Here is a 20,380-nt window from a genome sequence, read left to right on the forward strand (position 1 = left end):
GGGGGGGGGGGGAGAGAGAGAGAGAGAGAGGAGAGAGAGAGGAGAGAGAGAGGAAACAGACAAGGTCAGACAGTGAATGTCCCTGCCTGGAGCCACCACTCCATAGACAGGTCATTACATCATCATGAGCACCTGTGTCTATTGGTGAAAAGAAGCGAGTCAGACTTGAGTGTTAGGAAGATGCCTTCAGGACCAGTGTGAGTGAGAGACATTAAGGAGGCAGGCTCCGTGGAGGCGGGGTCAGTGGTTCTCCTCTGAGCTGAGGCTGGGATTGCAGGGCTGGGAGAGTCAGCCTAAGAAATAACAAGGAAGTGCCCTTGAACTGGATCTTGAAGGATGAGTGGGAGTTTATGGGTCCCAGGGGAGGAGGAGGGAGGCAGGAGGCAAGGTGAAGCAGAGGACACCCAGACACAGACGTGGGCAGAGTTTGGTTTGCCTGGAGAGGGCAGCGTGAAAGACAGGGAGCTTAGACTGTGTCCTGGACGCTGTGGGGGACCTGCAGAGGAAGGACAGGGTAGATCCAGGGTAAGAAAATTTCCCCAGGATCCATGTGGGGATTTGACTGGAGCAGGGCCGGACACAGCATCCACAGCAAAATGTAGGGAGGGCTGGGGTGTCACCAAAATCTCTGTAACCAAGGTAAATAATACATCTAAATTATAGGTTTTTATTAAGTATTTTTATTGATGGATGTAAAATTCACATAACAAAATGATCATTTTAGGAGTGTACGGTTCAGTGACATTTGACATAACATTGTTGGGCGGCCACTACCTCTCTCTAATTCCAGGACATTTTCATCACTCTGACGGGAAATCCCATTGAACAGTCGCCCCTCATTCCTTCCTCTTCCCAGCCCCTGGAAACCACTAATATGTTTTCTGATTCCATGGATTTATGTATTCTAGACATTTCATGTAATGGAATCATACATTGTACAGCCTTATGTATCTGGCTTATTTCACTTTGCATGTTTTCAAGCTTTGTCCATGTTGTATCAGTGCTACATTAATAATATATTAATATTAATTATTAATGTATGTTATTAAGATATATTAAGATATATACAAAGAGATTTATATCAAGGAATTGAATTAGATGACTACGGGGCTGGCAGGACATATATTAGTAATATATTAATAATATTGAGATATATTAAGATATACATAAAGAGATTTATATCAAGGAATTGAATTTCATGACTATGGGGCTGGCAGGCCTGGAATCCGTAGGGCAGGCTGGAAAATGATGCAGGAGCTGATACTGCAGTTTGAAGACAGAATTTCATTTTCCTCAGGGAAACCTTCATTTTTTTCCTAAGGCCTTTAAACATATTGAGTGAGATCCATCCACATTATCATGGGTAATCTCCTTTATTAGAGTCAAGGAATTGTAGATGTTAACCACATCTATACAAATGCCTCCACAGCAACACCCAGACTGTTTGATTGAATAAGGGAACTAGAGCCTAGCCTAGTGGACACATAAAACTAACCATCACACCAGGATAATCTCTCTAACCTAAGATCTGTAAACTTAATTGCATCTGCAAACTCCCTTTGCCATATGATACGTCATATTCACAGGTTCCAGGGATTAGTGAATAGACATATTTTGTGAAAGGGGCATTCTGCCTGCCACAGTGACCCTCATAGGTCAGGTCCAGGGGGATGGTGGGGACCGAAACAGAGCCAGCAGTTCCCAGGACACCATGCTTAGAAGGGCCTAGCACTTGGTTTAATGCTCAGCTGTCACCAACTTGAAATTCTTCATCATTTTGAACAACAGGCCCCACATTGTCATTTGTACTAGACCTCGCAATTTATGTAGCTGATTCAGGATTAAGTGCAGGAAGGGCAGGGGTCTGGGACAAAGCATCTGAAAATGAACTACAACAATTGAGAGATAAGAAGGAAAGGAACTCTGGACAAGTTCCTGGTAGCAGCCAGAAAAAAGAGAAGGAGGAGTAGGAGAGAGGTGTGTCCTAAAAGCCCAGGGAGGATGCACAGTCCCCTTCCCTGTGGTCTCAAAAGCAGGTCAAGTATGATTAAAAAAACAAACAGGCCCACTGGATTTAATAACAATCCAGAGGCCACTGGTGGCCTGTGTGGGGGCTGGACCAAGGGGGCTGAGTGGGGAAGCCAGATTTCCATGGGGAGGTGAGAGAGTGAAGAGGTGAGGAAGTGCAGAGAAGTCAGCAGATAACTCAGGGAGACCTCTGTGTGTGATGTGAAAAGAGAGGGAGAGAGGGTGTCAGGAAGGAGAGGTCGGATCAAAGAAAGGGTTTGTTTCTTTGGTTGGTTATATACATTCGCTACTATTGTGTTTCTTTTTTTACAAAAAGTAATTTTTAATGACACAAATGTTACATGAACCCATCATCCTCCTTGTAAAGAGACAGAGACAGAGACAGAGAACCTTTGACTAATAAGGCTTTGATGACCTGCTCCAATTGAATTCCCCGTATCATGCATTTCCTGAAATTAGTTTGGGGTATACACTTCCCAACCTGAACTGGGCTCCCTCAAACACATAGTCCAGGGTTTCTTCCCCTCCCCTTGCCATTTGGGGCTGGGTGATTCTCTGTCATGGGAGGCTGTGCTGTGCACTGCAGAATATTGATCTCGGAGCTCTAAACACCAGATGCCAGTAGCATTCTCTCCCCATGACTCCTTCCTACCCCAAGTTGGGACAAACAAACGTGTTTTTAGACTTAGTCTGTTCAGGCTGCTATAACACAATATCCTAAAAATGGGTGGCTTATGAACAACAGACATTTATTTCTCAGTTATGGAGATTGAGAAGTCCAAGATCAAGGCACCTGCCGGGGTGGGGTCTGGTGAGGGCCCTTGCTCATAGATGGTCATCTTCTGGCAGTGTGCCCATGTGGTGGAAGGGGCAAGCTTCTCCCTGGCTTAGCTTTTATAAAGGCACTGAATCCGTTCATGAGGGCCCTGCCTTCAGGACCTATTCACCTCCCAGAGGCCCCACCTCCTAAGTCCATCACTCTGGAGGTGAGGATTTCAACATATGAATATTGGGAGACAAACATTCGGACCATAGCACAGACATTACCAAATATCTCCTGGGATGGGCAAATCACCCCCGGTTGAGAATCGTTTTGTGCTCAGAGAAGATGTGCACCACGTTTTAAATACACAAATAAAATCTTAGAGGATGATTTTGAATTACTACTTTTTTTCCCCCACTTAATTTATTTTGGGAATTATCCATCATCAGTATATACAGATTTGAAAAGAAGGAGTTTTGAACTTATTTCAGTGTTATGAAGATATATAACAATAGAAGCTAACATTTCTTTTTTTTTTTTTTTTTTTTTTTTTTTTTTTTTTGTCTTTGTCTTTTTCGTGACCGGCACTCAGCCAGTGAGTGCACCGGCCATTCCTATATAGGACCCGAACCCGCGGCGGGAGCGTCGCCGCGCTGCCAGCGCAGCACGCTACCGAGTGCGCCACGGGCTCGGCCCAAGCTAACATTTCTTAATGTTAACATTTCTTAGTGCTTAAAATCTTCCAGGAGCTGTTTTAAGTCCTTTCCATATGTAACTTCATTTAATCCTCACAATAACACTATGGGAGGATGTGGGAGGAGTGATGATTATGCTGCCCATTTTACAAATAGGGAAACTGAGGCAGCATGGAAACTATTTTTATTTATTTATTTTTTTAAGCAACTTAACTAATTCAGCTATGAAATTGTGCAGGCAAGATTTGAACTCAGGCAGGCTGACCTTGGCAGAGAAGGAGAGACATAGGAGAGGGGATGGTCTTTGTAGAGAGGTCCCCAGGTGCAGGAAAAAAAAAGGAACTTGTCCAGTAGAAATTTCTAGAATGATGGGATTGCCCTGTTACTGGCAATGTCCAATACAGAAGGCACATGTCACTGTTGAGTACTTCAAAGGTGGGGCTGAGGAACTGAACTTTTAAACGTATTTCATTTGAAATGATTTAAATTGAAATATCTACCCTGGCCAGTGCCCTTGCATTGGCCGGCCCAGGTCTAAAGAACATGAGGAGGGGTTAGCTCAGGTTAAGGGGAGCTGTCTTTTGAAATAAGGAGGAGGAGGGGAGGCGGGGAAAACTGCTGGAATGTAGTGGGGGCTTGTGGATGCTCTTACCCAGGGGCTAGATCTCAGTGAAATGGGAGACTGGGGTGGGAAGGGTGGTGAAACTTTGGATCAGCTGGAACAGGAAGGAAGGGGAAGTTGTCTCAGATCCAAGTCCTATGAAGACTGCAGGGAAACATCTATTGCACACTTGCTGTGTGCTAGGCACTATTCTAAGCATGTCTCACATATTGTCTTTGGGGGGGGGGCGGTTATTTTTTTTAAAATAAAAAATTGGGTTTTTGCTTATAGCAGTTTCTGTAAAAAAAAAAAAGAGAATGTCTTAGTATTCACTGGAAAAGCTAAGGAAGTAGGGAAGGGACAAGAAATAATCACTGCAAACTTCTACAAAGTTTGGACGGTGGAGAGAATTCCTAAAGTCCTTCCTACCTTGAGCATAAACATGAGCAAATGAAATTATGACAAGAACCCATGTGCTGGTGTCGCACAGGCTTGGCTTTGAGTCCCAGCTTCACCAACTCTTGCATGTGTGACAAGAAACAAGTCACTTTTCATCTTTTAGATTCAGTTTCCTCATCTGTAAAATGGGGATGCAATAATACTAAATACCTAAGGATTTGTTGTGAGGGTTAAATGAGATAAGCCACTAAAAAGACACCTAACTAGCACAAATAATGCATCTTCCCTCCCCTCCTCTAGCTTCCCCGCCCCTCCCCTCTCCTCTCCTCTCCTTTTCACTTTTCACTTATCCTCTCTCTGGAATATATCACCCATATCCCATGCATTGAAAGTGGGTCACTCAGATCTCCAGTCCTTGAGCTACCCTCCCCGACCAAAGCAGGGGACTTTAAACCCCCCAGCAGGTGGGAGTCGAGATGAACTTTGTTATCAGGGATATGATGTCTCCTGTTTCAGGCTGACTTCAGAGCTGCAAGCAACAGAATTCCTCTCTGCCTCATTTAAGCAGAGAAACATGTTTTAGTGTGAAAAAAACCCACAAATATCATTAAATGTATCCTTTTAACCATTTTTAAGTGTACATTTCGGTGGTGTTGAGTATATTCATGATGCTCTGCAACAGAATCTTTACATCTTGCAAAAATGAAACTCTGTACCCATTAAACACTAATATCTCCTCTCTCCTTCCCCCAGCCCTTCACAACCACCTTCCTTCTTCCTGATTCTATGATTTTTACTACTTTAGATATATCATACAGGTGGAATTCCACAGAATTTCCCTTTTTGTGACTAGCTTATTTCACTTAGCATAATGCCCTCAAGGTTTATCTTTACTATGGAATAAAACAGAATTTTCTTCTTTTTGAATGCTGTGTAATATTCCACTACATGTATATACCACATTTTCTTTATCTGTTCATCTCCTGATGGCATCCTGCTTTGAATTCTTCTGGATATATATGCAGGGGTTGTATTGCTGGATCATACGGTAATTCTATTTTTAATTTTTTGAGGAATTCCCATATTATTTTCCATAATGGCTGCACCATTTTATATTCCTACCAGTACGGCACAAGGGCTCCACTTCCTCTGCATGTTTACCAACACTTGTTATTTTCTGTTCTTTTGATAGTGATCATTCTAATGGAGGTGAAGTGATATCTCATTATGTTTGATTTGAAAAACAAACTTTTGAAAAGATTTTAGGGAATTCTCAGCATCTCTGGTGGACCAGAGACTCAGGCATGGAGGAGGCTCTGTAAGAATAAACAGCAAACAGATTACAACACAGAACTGCTCTCGAGATGTTAATGCTGCCAGCACTGGGCTGAGACACTGAAATTCTCTTCATCAGTACAGGTTGGCATCTAGGATAGCACAATTTGCACTGCTAGTGCTCAGTCCTGGACACTTAAATTAGACTCTGTCACTGCTACATTTGAAAACTCTATTTATGGGTAGATATATTTGCCATAAGAGATTCTGCATGGTGTTTAGTTCTCCATGCCACCACCTTACTTCTTTTCAAATTTATTCATTTTTTAAAAAAATTAACATCTACAATTGTATGCATTTATTGCATAAAACATAATGTTCTAAAGTACATATATACTGTGGAATAGCTCAATCTAGATAATTAACAAAAGTGTTGCCTCACACAGATTTCATTTTTCTGGTGAGAACATTTAACATTTACTCTCTTAGCATTTTTCAACAGTATAATATATTGTCCTTAACCAGAGTAACCATGCTGTCCAATAGATCTCTTGAACTTATTCCTCCTAACTTATTCTATGTATCCTTTAAACAGCATGTTTGCCCCACTCCTTGCAACCATCCCAGCCTCTGGTAACCACCATTCTACTCCCTACTTCCATATGATAAACCTTTTTAGATTCCACATATGAATGAGATCATCTGTTATTTGTCTTTCTGGTTTATTTCACTTAACCTAATGACCATCAGATTCATTCATGTTGTTGCAAATCAGGTAATTTTTTTTACAGCTGAATAGTATTTCATTGTGTGTGTATACCACATTTTCTTTATCCATTCTTTTGTTGATAGGCACTAAATTGCAGATTGATATCTTACATGGGTGTTTTCCAATTGGCAAAGTCTAGGTCACCTGTCTGCACTTTTTCTGCAAGGGAGGCTGGAAAACTGAGCTTCCACTTACACTTTAAATGGTGTAGACTCAAGAGGTGTAGACTTCCACAGAAAAGTTAAAGTTTTCATAGGTGTTGTATGGGCAAAAGGAAAGATAAGAAGAGGTGGGTGTTTGAAATACACAAGGTAGATAAAAAGAAAGAAGAAGAAGAAGAAGAAGAAGAAGAAGAAGAAGAAGAAGAAGAAGAAGAAGAAGAAGAAGAAGAAGAAGAAGAAGAGAAAGAAAGAGAGAGAGAAAAATTAAAAACTAAAGAAAATCTAAGAGCGCTAGCAGACAACCTGAAGCACAGAAACATTTGAATCATGGGTGTTCCAGAAGGTGAGGAGAAAGAAAAAGGCACTGGAAACATATTCAATGAAATAATACCAGAAAACTTCCCAGGTATAGGGAGAGATACAGACCTTCAGATCAAGGAGTCTCAAAGATCCCCAAACACATTCAATCTAAAAAGTCCTCCTGAGACAGACACATTATAGTCAAATTGGCAAACATCAAAGACAAAGAGAATTCTAAAAGCAGCAAAGGAAAAGCATCAAGTCAACTATAAGGGAGCCCCCAATAGATTAACAACAGACTTCTCAACAGAAACCATAAGACCAGAGACAAAGGAATGATATATTCAAAATACTAAAAGAAAAAAATTGCCAGCCAAAAATACTATACACAGCAAGGCTGTCCTTAGAAATGAAGGAGAAATAGTATATTTCCCAGACAAGGAAAATCTGTGGTAGTTCACCACCACATGACCAGCCCTACAAGAAATCCTTAAGGGAGTACTGCATCTGGAATCAAAAAAACCAAAAATAAGTATCATGAATACACAACGGGGAACAAAATCCACTAGTAGAACACAAATGCAAATGAGAGAGAAACTTTATCTAACCACCTCAATAGTACAATAAACATGGAAGACAATAAAAGGGAGAGAAAGGAACAAAAGATATTTAAAACATCTAAACAAATTCAATAAAATGCCAGGAGTATATCAACACCTTTTAATAATGTAATGTAAAAGGATTACATGTAATGTAATTACATGAAAAAGTAAATTGATTAAATCTCCCACTCAAAAGACACAGAATGACAATTGGATTAAAAAACTAGACTCAACTATATGTTGTCTTTAAGAGACTTGCCTTGGGCTGGCCCCATGGCTCACTCAGGAGAGTGCGGTGCTGATAGAACCAAGGCTGTGGGTTCAGATCCTATATAGGGATGGCGAGTGCACTGCTGAGCATGGTGCAGACAACACCATGCCGAGGGTTGTGATCCCCTCGCCGATCAAATAGATAGATAGATAGATAGATAGATAGATAGATAGATAGATAGATAGATAGATAGATAGATAGATAGACAGATAGATAGATAGATAAAATAAAATGAAATAAAATAAAATGAAATAAAAAACATAAGATACTTGCCTCACCTGTAAAGACACAAACAGACTAAGAGTGAAAGGTTGGAAAAAGATACACCACGCAAATGGAAACCCAAAACAGGCAAGAATAGGTATTCTTATATTGGGAAAAAAGACTTTAAATGATAAACCATAAAAAGAGACAAAGAAGGCCACTATATAATTATAAATTGACCTATTTAGCAAGAAGACATAACAATCATAAATATACATGCACCCAACATTGGCACACCCAGATACATAAAGCAAACACTATTACACCTAAAGAAGAGATGGACCCAAATGTCATAACAATTGGGGATCTGAATACACCTCTCTCAATGTTGGACAGGTCATATAGGCAAAAATTCAACAGACAAACACAGGATTTAAACCACACTTCGGAACAATTGGACCTTACAGATATCTATAGAATGTTTCATCCAACAACCACCGAATATACATTCTTCTCATCAGCACATAGAATGTTCTCCAGAACAGACCACATGTTAGGTTACAAATCAAATCTCAACAAATTTTTAAAAATTGAAACTATTTCCAATATCTTTTCAGACCACAATGGATTAAAACTAGAAATCAATAACAAGCATAATTCTGGAAACTAAACAAACACATGGAAATTAAACAACATGCTCCTGAATGACATATGGGTCCAAGAAGAAATTAAACAGGAAAACAAAAAATTTCTTGACACAGATGAAAATAAAGACACATCATATTCAAATCAGTGGGATACTGCAAAAGCAGTACTAAGAGAGAAGTTTACCACAACAAATGCTTCCATCAAAAGAATAGAAAGATTTCAAATAAACAACCTAATGATACTAGAAGAACAAGAATGATACAACCCTCAAAGTAGTAGATGGAAAGAAATAAGACCAGAGAAGAACTAAATGAAATAGAAACTCAAAAACTATACAAAAGATCAATGAAACAAAAAGTTGTTTTCTTGAGAAGATAAAGTAGACAAACCAGTAGCTAGACTAACTAAAAAATGAAGAGAGAAGACTCAAATAACACAAATTATAAATGAAAAAGGAGAAATTACAACTGATACCAAATAGATACATGGAATCTTTGGATACTATCACAAACAACAATATGCCAAAAAATTGAAAACCTGGAGGAAATGGACAAATTTCTGGACACGTACAAACTACCAAGACTGAACCAAGAAGACAAAGAAAACGTGGACAGAAAAATAAAAAGCAATGAGATTGAAGCAGTAATCAGTAATCTCCCAACAAAGAAAAGCCCATCACTGGATGACTTTACTGCTGAATTCTACCAAACATTTAAAGAGGAACTTATACCAACTCTCTTCAAACTATTTCAAAAAATTGAAAAACAGTGGCCATTCTCCCAAACCCATTCTATGAGGCCAATATCACCCTGATACAAAAAGCAGACAAAGACACAACAAAAAAGAAAACTACATGCCAATAACTTTGATGAACATAGATGCAAAAATCCTCAAGAAAATATTAGCAAACATATTACAGCAACACATTAAATAATTACACACCACAATCAAGTGGGATTCATCCTAGGAACGAAAGGATGATTCAACATATTGAAGTCAATAAATGTGATACACTACATCAACAAAACAAAGAACAAAAACCATGTGATTATCTCAGTAGATGTACAAAAAGCATTTGACAAAATCCAACATCCCTTCGTGATAAAGACTCTCAGAATATTAGATATAGAAAGAAAGTTTCTCAACACAATTAAAGGCATATACAACGAACCCACCACTAATATCATCCTGAATGAGGAAAGTTGAAAGCTTTTCCCTTAAGAATGGGAAAAAGAGAAGGATGCCCACTCTCACCATTCCTATTTAACATAGTATTGGAAGTATGAGCCAGAGCAATTAGGGAAGAGAAAGAGATAAAGAGCATACAGGTTGGAAAAGACGAAGTCAAATTGTTCCTGTCTGCAGATGATATGATCCTATATATACAGAAAAACCTAAAGACTGTACGAAAAAACTCTCAGAGTTGATAAACAATTTCAGTAAAGTTGCAGGATACAAAATCACCACACAAAAATCAGGAGCATTTTCATACCCCAACAGTGAACAAGCAGAAAAAGAAATCAAGACAGCTAGCACAATAGTCACCAAATATATATATGTGTGTACATACTTAGGAATAAAGTTAACCAAGGATGTGAAAGATCACTACAATGTAAACTACAAATCACTGTTGGAAGAAATTAAAGAGGACACAAAAAGATGGAAAGCCATTCTATGCTCTTGGATTGGAAGAATTAACACTGTGAAAATGTTCCATGCTATCCAAAACCATCTACAGATTCAATGCAGTCCCCATCAAAATAGCAATGGTATTCTCCACAGAAATAGAAAAAAAACCCCTAACATTCATATGAAACAGTAAAAGACCCCGAATAGCCAAAGCAATCCTAAGCAAAAAATAAATAAATTAATAAAACTGGGTAACACTACCTGACTTCCAAGTATACTGTAAAGTGATAGTAACCAAAACAGCATGACACCAATATAAAAACAGACACATCGATCACTGGAGAGAATAAAGAACCCAAAGTCAACCCACATACTTACAGCCAATTGATTTTTGACAAAGGCAACAAGAACATACATTGGGGAACAGAATGCCTCTTTGATAAATGGTGCTGGGAGAACTGAACATCCATATGTTGAAGAATAAAACTAGACCCGTACCTCTCACCATATAACAAAATCAACTCAAAATGGATTAAAGACCTAAATTTAAAACTATAAAACTATAAAACGATGAAACTACAAAACTCATAAAAGGAAACATAGTGGAAACACTTCAGGGTGTAGGACTGGGTGAAGATTTTATGAATATGACCACAAAAGAACAGACAACAAAATAAAAATAAACAAATGGGGTTATGTCAAACTAAAAAACTTCTGCACAGCAAAAGAAAAAATTAACAGTGTGAAAAGACAATCTACAGAGTGGGAGAAAACATTTACAAGCTATGCATCCAACAAAGGATTAATATCCAGAACACAAAAAGAACTCAAAAAACTTAACAGTAAAAAAAACAAATAACCTGATCAAAAATGGGCAAAGGTGCTCAATAGACATTTTTCAAAGGAAGACATACAAATGGTCAAGAGGTATAAGGAAAAATGCTCAACATCACTAATCATCAAAGAAATGAAGATGAAAATGCATCAAAATATCATCTCACCCCAATTAGACTGGCCAGTATTAAAAAGACTGAGAGTAACAAATGCTGGCAAGGATGCAGAGAAAGGGGAACACTCCTACACTTTTGGTGGGACTGTAAATTAGTGCAGCCATTACGGAAGACAGTACGGAGGTTTCTCAAACTGTTATTATGACTGTGATCCACCAATCCCAGTGCTGGGTACATACTCAAAGGGATGGAAATCATCATGTCCAAGGGATACCTGTACTCTCATGTTTATTACAGCTCTATTTATAATAGGCAAGAGTTGAGACCAACCTAAATGTCCATCAACTTGATAAGGAAAAGTAATTCCATATTTACACAATGGAATACTAAGTCTGCCATAAAAAAGAATGAAATACTGCTATGTGTAGCAACATGGATGAACTTAGAGAAAATTATGTTAAGTGAAATAAGACAGGCATACAAAGAGAAATACTGCATGTCTTCACTTAAAAGTGAGAGCTAGAGGGAGGGAGAGAGAGAGAGAGACAGAAAGAGAGAGAGAGAGGTACAACAATAATACATTGAACTTTCAAAAGAAAAGAACAGAACTGAGGCTACCAGAGGTGGGAAAGGGGGAGGGGGAGGGGATAGGGAGGAATTGTTAACGGGCCATGAAAATCGATTGCACTGTATAACATTGAATATACTAAATATCCTGATTTGAATATTACATTTGAATATTACACAGGTTTTGATATTCAATGCTGTACCCAAGAGATATGTAAAATCAACTATGGACCAATAAAAATAAACAAATAAAATTTTCTAAAAATAAAATAAATAAATAAATAAATAAATAAATAAATAAATAAATAAATAAATAAAATGTTTGTGCCCCCGCCCCCCAAAAAAGAGACAAGGTACGTGTCCACCACAAATGCTTGGGTAAGATTTATCTTGGACTTACTGAGACTCACTTTTTCCTATTTTTTCCCCTTCCCTCATACACTTTCCTTCCTCTCAATTATGCTTTTGGCTGCATTTCCAGTTCAGTCCAACTGCTTTTGACTCTTCCCTTGAAGAATATCCTATGGGACCCCTCTACTCATGATGTCCACAATGAAAGTCAATATCCACTCTCTCCTCTCTCCAAATCATCAGCTTCTTGGGTACCCCAACCTGGAAACAGGTTTATCACAATAACCACAGTTATCCAGAGCTTACTTCTGAGTAACTTTTGTCTCCTTCCCCATGTTTTCTCCCATGAACAGTCAGTCATCAAGTACCACCCCTTCTACCTCTGGGATCCCTCTCCAAATGCATTTCCTTCTCTCTTCCTCAATATCCCCTGACCATAATGAGGCCTATTTTCCTCTCACCTGTACCATTGCATAAATATCTCTCAGAGGCCCCGTACACACCATTAGTTCCAGATAAGTTTTTTTTATTATTTTCTGGAAGCAGAACAAAGCAACCTACTCTTCTACTCAGAACTCTTCCCAAACTCCCTTATTCACACATAATTGAATCCATGTGCCCTCACAATCTAATTATTTATTCAACAGGTATTCAACACAATGGATTGTGTGTAAGGCTGGTTCTTTGAGCCTCGTTGAATTACATTCATTTTCTGAACACTCTTAGATGTCTCTCATATTGCCCCAGTGTTAAGCCTTTCCATGGTAAATGATAAAATTCTTAAATTAATGTATAAACCTCAGCTGATCACTCCAGTTATTCCTCTTGTTTGAAGCTACTGCCACTCACAACTATTCTTGAATATATTGAGTTTTTCCTCATTTAGGGATGCTCTTTACCCTCCCCCTCTTCCTCCTCCTTCTCTGAGTCAATTATTTCTTCTTCAGGGATCACTTGAGAAGTTCCCATTTCCAAGAAGCCTTCCCTCACCCCTTAGGAAATAATTTGGTGCCTTTTTGTGTTCCAAAAGCATCTAAGCTTCTGGTGGCATAGTTCTATCATCACATTGTAGTTTTCTGTGTCAGAGTCTATTAAGGGCAGGGATGAGTTTAATTAATTTCTACATCACCAGTTTTTCTGTGCAGATGTGGCACAACAGTGTCTGAGGAGATGTTTGCTGAATCGATATATGAATAAACAAATGCCTGCATCTCTCAAGGCTGATAGAAAGTCTCTTCACAGAAATCCTAACAATGATTCATATAAATAGCTATTATTATTGAGCAAAGTTTATCAGGCTCCATGTAGGCACATAGTGATAATTGCAATAATAGTGGCAATAGCTCACGTTATTGAGTACTACCAACATGGTAGAATTTCATTACATGCACACAACATGTATTAACCAAGTAGTTTCCCACCAAAACCCTATGAAGTAGCTACTAGCATTATTTTCATTTTATAGATGACAAGTAGAATCATGTGGGTAACCTCCCCTGTCTCATGCTTAGTAGAGTTATGATCATATACCAGTCTGACTGGCTCCACAGCCTTCCCTTTCGGCTAAACTTCTTGCTTCCTATAAGAAGCAGAGTATACAGTTGTCTCTCAGAATCCCTTGCGGATGCCTAAATCTGAGGATGCTCAAGTCATTTATATAAAATGGCATAGTACTTGTGTATAACTAATGCATAATTTCCCGTATACTTTAAATCATTTCTAGATTACTTAAAATACCAGGATCAGCAGATTTTGAACTCATGTATACGTAAGGCTGACTGTAATAATCCCTGGTCATCAATCTTTCAACGTCCTTATGAAGCAGACAGCATTATTATTGCCATTTGATAGAATAGCAAAGTGAGCCTCAGAGGGTGAAGTGACTTTCCCAAGGACACAGAGATAGCAGGAGGCAGCTCTATGTTTTGAAATCAGTTTGGTGTGACACCAAGTCTGTTGTCTTTTGGTCAATATCAAGGAACTTCATTCCTGAACCTGGCCTGGGAAAAGGTGTTCTTAGATGACACCTTGGGCCATTCTATTCTTTGCCCTCCTTAGTGAGGGAACAACATGCTGAGCTTCTGAATTCTATTTCTATTCAGAATCCATGGAGTATAAGGGGGAGTTTGAATTAAAATTAACTAATGGCATCACCTTGACTTTTTCAAATTTACCCAAATGCTCTGACTAAATATTATTTATTAAACTACTGCAGGGAGACTCTATTGAGGAGGACCAAAGATAGGGGCTCAACTTATGTAAACTTATCAACTGAGATACAAGAAAATGGTGAGAGCAGTACTGACTCATAGACTCTGACCATGGTGCTTAAACTAGAGTCAAATGTCAACTTCCCAATCAGTACTGTGGACAGCAACCACAAAGCCACTCTCCTGGGGTTTGGTCCTGATAAGGGAAATAGGGAGAGGGCCAGGCATGTGAAGACATCCAGAAAAGAAGCGAGAATTTAGCAGGAGGTGTGGAAGCTCAAGATGTAGATGAAGTCCAGATGGACCATGGACTATTGCCACTTGTATAAAGCAATTGTTTTGCTACTGAGAGAGAAAAAAAAATGGCAGGCAGAGAAAAAGCAAAAATGGAAGCACTTGGGATTTGGCTTGATCATAGAGAATGTTTTATTTTCTCAGTGCTTTATGAATGTACATTGGGTACAATAAGATTCAGTGTCAGTTAGTACATTCACAGACTTATAAAACCATCACTTCTATGTATTTCTGAGACTTTTTTTTTTATTTTATTTTGTCGATATACATTGTAGCTGATTAATGCTCCCCATCACCAAAACCTCCCTCCCTTCTCCCTCCCCCCTCCCCCCCAACCATGTCCTTTCTGTTTGTTTGTTGTATCAACTTCAAATAATTGTGGTTGTTATATCTTCTTCCCCCCCCCCTGGTTTGTGTGTGTATGTGTGTATGTGTGTGTGTGAATTTATATATTAATTTTTAGCTCCCACCAATAAGTGAGAACATGTGGTATTTCTCTTTCTGTGCCTGACTTGTTTCACTTAATATAATTCTCTCGAGGTCCATCCATGTTGTTGCAAATGGCAGAATTTCATTCGTTTTTATAGCTGAGTAGTATTCCATTGTGTAGATGTACCACATTTTCCGTATCCACTCATCTGATGATGGGCATTTGGGCTGGTTCCAACTCTTGGCTATTGTAAAGAGTGCTGCGATGAACATTGGGGAACAGGTATACCTTCGACTTGATGATTTCCATTCCTCTGGGTATATTCCCAACAGTGGGATGGCTGGGTCGTATGGTAGATCTATTTGCAATTGTTTAAGGAACCTCCATACCATTTTCCATAGAGGCTGCACCGTTTTGCAGTCCCACCAACAATGTATGAGAGTTCCTTTTTCTCCGCAGCCTCGCCAGCATTTATCGTTCATAGTCTTTTGGATTTTAGCCATCCTAACTGGGGTTAGATGGTATCTCAATGTGGTTTTGATTTGCATTTCCCGGATGCTGAGTGATGTTGAGCATTTTTTCATATGTCTGTTGGCCATTTGTATATCTTCCTTAGAGAAATGCCTACTTAGCTCTTTTGCCCATTTTTTAATTGGGTTGCTTGTTTTCTTCTTGTAAAGTTGTTTGAGTTCCTTATATATTCTGGATATTAATCCTTTGTCAGATGTATATTTTGCAAATATTTTCTCCCACTCTGTTGGTTGTCTTTTAACTCTTTTAATTGTTTCTTTTGCTGTGCAGAAGCTTTTTAGTTTGATATAATCCCATTTGTTTATTTTTCCTTTGGTTGCCCGTGCTTTTGGGGTCATATTCATGAAGTCTGTGCCCAGTCCTATTTCCTGAAGTGTTTCCCCTATGTTTTCTTTAAGAAGTTTTATTGTCTCAGGGTGTATATTTAAATCCTTAATCCATTTTGAGTTGATTTTAGTATACGGTGAGAGGTATGGATCTAGTTTCATTCTCCTGCATATCGATATCCAGTTATCCCAGCACCACTTGCTGAAGAGGCAGTCCCTTCCCCAGTGAATAGGCTTGGTGCCTTTGTCAAAGATCAGATGGCAGTAAGTGTGTGCGTTGATTTCTGGATTCTCTATTCTATTCCATTGGTCAGTGTGTCTGTTTTTATGCCAGTACCATACTGTTTTGGTTATTATAGCTTTGTAGTATAGCTTAAAGTCAGGTAGTGTTATGCCTCCAGCTTTATTTTTTTTGCTGAGCATTGCTTTGGCTATTCGTGGTCTTTTATTGTTCCATATAAATGTCTGAATAATTTTTTCCATTTCTGAGAAAAATGTCTTTGGAATTTTGATGGGGATTGCATTGAATTTGTATATCACTTTGGGTAGTATGGACATTTTCACTATGTTGATTCTTCCAATCCAAGAGCATGGAATATCTTTCCATCTTCTTGTATCCCCTCTAATTTCTCTCAGCAGTGGTTTGTAGTTCTCATTATAGAGATTTTTCACCTCCTTGGTTAACTCAATTCCTAAGTATTTTATTTTTTTGGTGGCTATTGTAAATGGGCAGGCTTTCTTGATTTCTCCTTCTGCATGTTCACTATTGGAGAAAAGAAATGCTACTGATTTTTGTGTGTTGATTTTGTATCCTGCTACTGTGCTGAAATCATTTATCAATTCCAACAGTTTTTTTGTAGAGGTTTTAGGCTGTTCGATATATAGGATCATGTCATCTGCAAACAGGGACAGTTTGACTTCATCTTTTCCAATCTGGATGCCCTTTATTTCCTTCTCTTCTCTGATTGCTCTGGCTAGTACTTCCAACACGATGTTGAATAGGAGTGGTGAGAGTGGGCATCCTTGTCTAGTGCCTGTTCTTAAAGGAAAAGCTTTCAGCTTTTCCCCATTCAGGATGATATTGGCAGTGGGTTTGTCATATATGGCTTTAATTATGTTGAGATACTTTCCCTCTATACCTAACTTATAGAGGGTCTTTGTCATGAATGAGTGCTGAACTTTATCAAATGCTTTTTCAGCATCTATAGAGATGATCATATGGTCCTTGTGTTTGAGTTTATTAATATGGTGTATCACATTTATTGATTTGCGTATGTTGAACCAACCTTGCATCCCTGGGATGAATCCCACTTGATCGTGATGAATAATTTTTCGTATGTGTTGCTGTATTCTGTTTGCTAGTATTTTAGTGAGGATTTTTGCATCTATATTCATCAAGGATATCGGCCTGTAGTTTTCTTTTTTGGTTATATCTTTACCTGGTTTTGGTATCAGGATGATGTTTGCTTCATAGAATGAGTTTGGGAGATTTGCGTCCGTTTCAATCTTTTGGAATTGTTTGTAAAGAATCGGTGTCAATTCCTCTTTGAATGTTTGGTAAAATTCTGCTGTGAATCCATCTGGTCCTGGGCTTTTCTTTGTTGGGAGCCTTCTGATAACAGCTTCAGTCTCCTTTATTGTTATTGGTCTGTTCAAATTTTCTACGTCTTCACGGTTCAGTTTTGGGAGCTTGTGTGTGTCCAGAAATTTATCCATTTCCTCCATATTTTCAAATTTGTTGGCGTATAGTTGTTTATAGTAGTCTCGAATGATTCCTTGTATTTCAGATGAATCAGGTGTAATATCGCCTTTTTCATTTCTAATTTTTGTCATTTGAGTCTTCTCTCTTCTTTTTTTTGTTAGCCATGCTAATGGTTTGTCAATTTTATTTATCTTTTCAAAAAACCAACTTTTTGATTCGTTGATCTTTTGAATTGTTTTTTGGTTTTCAATTTCATTCAGTTCTGCTCTGATCTTAATGATTTCTTTCCGTCTGCTAACTTTAGGATTGGATTGTTCTTGTTTTTCTAGTTCTTTAAGGTGAAGTGTTAGGTTGTTCACTTGCCATCTTTCCATTCTTCTGAAGTGAGCATTTAATGCAATAAATTTTCCCCTCAATACTGCTTTTGCAGTATCCCACAGGTTTTGGTATGATGTATCATTGTTTTCATTAGTTTCAATAAACTTTTTGATTTCCTGCTTGATTTCTTCTTGGACCCATATGTCATTAAGTAGAATGCTGTTTAATTTCCATGTGTTTGTATAGTTTCCAGAGTTTTGTTTGTTATTAATTTCTAGTTTTAATCCATTGTGGTCTGAGAAGATACATGGGATAATTCCAATTTTTTCGAATTTATTGAGACTTGATTTGTGACCTAATATGTGATCTATCCTGGAGAATGATCCATGTGCTGATGAGAAGAATGAATATTCTGAGGTTGTTGGGTGGAATGTTCTGTAGATATCTGCCAATTCCAATTGGTCTAGAGTCTTGTTTAGATCTTGTGTTTCTCTACTGATTCTTTGCCTAGATGATCTGTCTAATATTGACAGTGGAGTGTTCAGGTCCCCTGCTATTATGGTATTAGTGTCTATTTCCTTCTTTAGGTCTAATAGAGTTTGTTTTATAAATCTGGCTGCTCCAACATTGGGTGCATACATATTTATGATTGTTATGTCTTCTTGATGGATCAGTCCTTTTATCATTAAGTAGTGTCCCTCATTGTCTCTTTTTATGGTTTTTAGTTTAAAGTCTATTTTGTCAGATATAAGAATAGCCACTCCAGCTCGTTTTTCTTTTCTGTTTGCATGGTAAATCTTTTTCCATCCTTAGTCTGTGTGAATCTTTATGGGTGAGGTGGGTCTCTTGTAGGCAGCATATAGTTGGGTCCTGCTTTTTGATCCAGTCAGCCAGTCTGTGTCTTTTAATTGGGGAATTTAAGCCTTTAACATTAAGAGTTGTTATTGAAAGGTGTTGATTTATTCCTAGCATTTTATTGGTTGTTTGGTTGTCTTAGGTGTCTTTTGTTCCTTGCTTTCTGATTTACTGTTTGGTTTCTTTGTTTGTTGGTTCCTTAGGTTGTAGATAGTGTTTTTGTTAGCTTGTTTTCTCTTCATGAATGCCATTTTTATTGTACTAGCGGGTTAGATTTTTCTTAGGTTTTTATGGCAGATAGTTATTTTTCAGGAACCAAACCCAGTACTCCCTTGAGGATTTCTTGTAAGGGTGGTCTTGTGGTAGTGAACTCCCGCAGTTTTTGTTTGTCTGAGAAATATACTATTTGCCCCTCATTTCGGAAGGATAGCCTTGCAGGGTAGAGTATTCTTGGCTGGCAATCTTTGTCTTTTAGTATTTTGAAAATATCATCCCATTCCTTTCTAGCTTTTAGGGTTTGTGATGAAAAGTCCGATGTTAACCTGATTGGGGCTCCCTTATAGGTGATTTGACGCTTCTCTCTTGCAGCTTTTAAGATTCTCTCTTTATCTCTGAGTTTTGCCAATTTGACTATGACATGTCTTGGAGAAGGCCTTTTTGGGTTGAATACGTTTGGGGATCGTTGAGCTTCCTGGATCTGAAGATCTGTGATTTTTCCTATACCTGGGAAGTTTTCTGCCACTATTTTGTTGAATATGTTTTCAATGGAATCTCCATTTTCCTCCCCTTCTGGAATACCCATGACTTGGATATTTGAGCACTTGAGGTTGTCTGATATCTCTCTCAGATTTTCTTCCATGTCCTTGATTCTTTTTTCTTTCTTTTTGTCTGCTTGTGTTATTTCAAACAGCCCATCTTCAAGTTCAGAGGTTCTCTCTTCAACTTCGACAAGCCTGCTGGTTAAACTCTCCGTTGTGTTTTTTATTTCGCTGAATAACTTCTTCAGTTCAGCAAGTTCTGCTACATTTTTTTTCAGGACATTGATTTCCTTGTATATTTCCTCTTTCAGATCCTGTATACTTTTCCTCATTTCATCATGATGTCTAGCTGAGTTTTCTTGTATCTCATTCAGTTTCCTTAGAATTATCACTCGAAATTCCTTGTCAGTTATTTCAAGGGCTTCTTGTTCTATAGGATCTAGAGTATGAGATTTATTAACTTTTGGTGGTGTACTTTCTTGATTTTTTGTATTTCTGGTGTCTTTTTTTTGGTGTTTATTCATTGTGGCAGGGGGTTTCACAGTCCACCGGTTTGAGACTAATGACTAACTAGGATGTTGCTGTGGTTGCCAATTTGGTATGGCTCCCGCCGTGACTGCTCAGTTGGCCTCTAGTGTCTTGTGTGTGTGGTTGCCTCGGGTCTTGGGCTTCTCCGGGGATCCACCTTTCTGGTCAGCTTGTACTCTGCTGGGCTGGTGGATCACGTACCACAGGGTGTGTGA

Source organism: Cynocephalus volans, chromosome 3, assembly GCF_027409185.1.
Source record: "Cynocephalus volans isolate mCynVol1 chromosome 3, mCynVol1.pri, whole genome shotgun sequence".
Taxonomy (NCBI): domain Eukaryota; kingdom Metazoa; phylum Chordata; class Mammalia; order Dermoptera; family Cynocephalidae; genus Cynocephalus; species Cynocephalus volans.